Raw genomic sequence first — 3849 nt, 5'->3', positions numbered from 1 at the left:
TATATCAGTGTAGTTAACCAACTAAAACGAAAAACAATTTATAATCGATTACACCAAATTTGTAATCGATTACAGAAAGCTTCTGAGTTTAAAATACAGAAAACTGAATGGTTGTAATCGATTACACAAAAATTATAATTGAATACACTATATTTCTGTTTAATTCTGAGTTCTGATGAAGAGATAGTAACTTATTACACCTATGATGTAACTGGTTATACCAACTTGAATTATACTATTTTTACAACAGAAATATCCATTTAGGTTTTTAAGTAATTAAATATAATTCAATTAAAAAAAATGTAATTGTTTTTTTTTGTTGTTGTTGTTTACTTTATCTTCCTATAGCAAGTGTTTGGTTATGCTAATAAAAAATGACTTTAATTAGTCAATTTGTAAAATTAGTTTTAGTTAAAAACGAGTTGAATAGAAAGTATATATTCATTTAAACCACATTTGGAGTAAAATGCATCAAATCTTAACTTTAAAATTCTGAAAATCAATTCTAAAGACAATCTATTGCCATCAATATCACTTGAACATCTCAAAACCATTTTTAAGTAGTTAGAGTTGCTTTTAACTCTTTCCATCTTAAAAATCACAACAAATACATAATTAAATTCACAATGAATTTGACCTAATTTAACAAAAGCTACACTTTACTACTTCCAAAGATACACCAAGTCTTTTGAGATTCATTCTATCAATATTATTTAGGATTCCCACCGACAAAGTGGTAAAGTGTTATCTAGTGTACTAGAAGGATATAGATGACAATGTTATTTAATAAAAGAAAAAATTTCAAATTGAAGTTATCCTAACATAATGTTAATATCTACAAAAGTTTTTTTTTAATTAAAAAACTTAGATGAGATTAATCTCTTAATATCAACAAAAATTGGAACCACGGTACTCAAATAAAATTTTTATTAGAATTTTATTTGTTTTTATAAAATTTTCTATGTTTTCAATTATATTAATTTTGTTTCTTAACATAAAATGTACTTAGTGTTGCACGTGAAGACAAAGTGGTGTGAAGATGGATCCACCACTAATTAGAAGTTCAAAAGCACTTAAATATTGTTGAGTATCACGTGCATCACTGTCATAAACCCATTCAGAAGGTAGCTGGTTAATTAGTTTAATGAGGTAATTTAAAAGATTATGTATGTATTTATCACTTGTTAAAATATGACAATACGACATAGTTTCAATATTCGTCCATTTCATAAATAAGATAATGTGAACATCAAAAAGTAGCATTCAATCCATAATGTGTTGTATATATTTTGATCATAAATTCATGGATTGAATAAGTTTGTGATTCATATAAATATATCAAATTTTATTTTTTTTCCCTCTAAAACTTTACTTTAAATAATAATTTTTATAAACACATCATTTTTTGACCTAAACTTCGTTCTGTAATAATTTTTTATAAACACATCATTTTTGTGAAGTTTATGTGACCTAAACTTCGTTTTAAGTTCTTTGCTAATCCTTAGTTAATTCCTAGTTAATCCTTAATTAATTTCTAATTAATTTAAACACATCATTCTTGTGACCTAAACTTCATTTTGTAATAATTTTTTCGTGAATGTTTATCAAATTATAAAGATATTTTCCACAAAAATTGATTGTTTTTTACATGAGATAAATTAATTATCAATTTTTTAAGCTCCGATTTGTTATGAAATAGAAACAACACAAACATTGACATATGATTAAATTTAAATATAATACTTTTCAGAGATCTATCTCATAATACATGAAATGGATATGGAATGTTTAATGGAATTCCGAATAAGTCTTGATTTATTTTGATTTTTCGATCGAAACACGTATATATGTATTTTTTCTAGAGGCGAAAATCATTATTATGACTTAGAAATCATTTGTTTTCATTATTTTTGGCACGAATGTTTATCACACTATAAGGATCTCTCCCACAAAAATTGAATTTTTTTAAACATGATATAAATTAAACATGAATCTTTTAAGCGCCGATTTTCGATAAAATGGAAACAACGCAAATGTTGGCATATGATTGCGTTTTAAGCTAATATTTTTTTTAGACCTATATAATAACACATTAAAAAGATCTTCAAAGTTTCATGGCATTCTGAGTAAGTCACGATTTATTTGGATTTTTCTATCGAAACACACATATATATGGACACTGTTGTAAGAAGTTTGACAAGAAGAAGTTTCAATGTTACTGTTGTAAAAAATTTGACCACTTTGCTGCTGACTGTTGATCAAACAAGGAAAGAAAATCAGAAGAATCAAACATAGTCATAGGAGACTCTGATGTTGAACCTGTGCTATTAATGACTTCCGAATCTGATGGTCCATATTTGGTAGACTGGTGGTATATGAACATTGACTGCTCAAATCACCTAATTTGAAACAAATAATGACTGGTTAATTTGGAATGCCTTAGTGCAGGTATGTGAAATGTCAAATTCAAGGTGAATAATGGTAAAACTGTTATGATCAAGGATGTTTGGTATGTTCATGGTATGAAGAGTAATATGATTAGTGTATGTCAGCTCACTGAGAAAGGTTTCTCAGTTACTATGAAGAACAATCTCTTGAAGTTGTATGATTCTGATCAGAAGATGATTATGCAATCTGAGTAGGGAAGCAACAAACATTCAAGGTGAATGTAAAGACAACTGAAACTAAATGCCTTAGTGCAGAAGACACTAAATTTGAGAGTGAGTTATGGCACAAGAGATTGAGGCATCTTAATTTCAGAATCTTAGGGCATTTGAATTCTAAGAAGGTGGTATATGGAATTCTCAAGATTGTGAGGCTTGAGAAGTCATGTGAGATATGCATGAAAGACAAGCAACCTGGTTTGTCATTTGCATCAGAAGTAGCCCCAAGAGTAAAACATGCTTTGGGAGTAATACATTATGATGTTCGTGGATCATTTGAAGTACCTTCACTTGGAGGAAACAAATATTTTGTGTCATTTGTGGATGAGTTCACAAGAATGACATGTGTAGCACTCATCAAGTTTAAGCATGAGATGTTTGATGAGTTTCAGAAGTTTAAGGCGAAGGCAGAAAAACAAAGAGGTTAGAAGTTGAAAGTTCTCAGAACTGATGGTGGAGGATAGTATAAATCTACATAGTTCATAAAGTTTTATGAGGAAATAGAATTGAGCATGAGGTAACTGCTCATACACTCCTCAACACAATGGTCTTATTGAAAGAAGAAACTGAACTTTGCTTGATATGACAAGGAGCAAGCCGAAGGAGAAGAAGTCGCCTCACACCTTGTAGGGAAAAGCTATTGCCACTACATCATATGTGCTCAACAAGTGTCCAACAAAGAAGCTGAATGAAATTGTTCCTTTTGAGAAGTGGACCAGTGACAAGAAAAACGCGAGTCATTTTAGGATATTTGGTTATGTTTGTTACAAACATGTTCCAGATTCTACTAGAAAGAAGCTGGATGATAGAAGGAAAGTAATGTTGCTGATTAGGTACCATAGTACATGTGCGTATAAGCTTTATTGTCCAGTCACTAATAAGGTTGAAGTCAGCATAGACGTTATTGTGAAGGAATCAGAAGCGTGAGATTATAGTAAGTCTTAATTCAGCTCTGGTGTAGTGCCAACACCTAAATTAACTTCTGAAGATACTTCAGAATCTGAAGATTCTAAAGATGAGTCATAATCAGAAGATGACTCTGAAGGTGGATCTGATTCTGATCCAAGTTCCAATGATAATCCAGACCCTGTGGTCAAGACTATGGAGGAGGTCAAACTTCTGAAGGTGGTCCAACTTATGAAGTTGGTCATGCATCTAATATTGTTCCAACATCTGAAGAAGATTT

The sequence above is a fragment of the Lathyrus oleraceus genome, chromosome 1 (assembly GCF_024323335.1).
Source record: "Lathyrus oleraceus cultivar Zhongwan6 chromosome 1, CAAS_Psat_ZW6_1.0, whole genome shotgun sequence".
NCBI lineage: Eukaryota > Viridiplantae > Streptophyta > Magnoliopsida > Fabales > Fabaceae > Lathyrus > Lathyrus oleraceus.
This window is presented reverse-complemented; position numbering follows the sequence as displayed.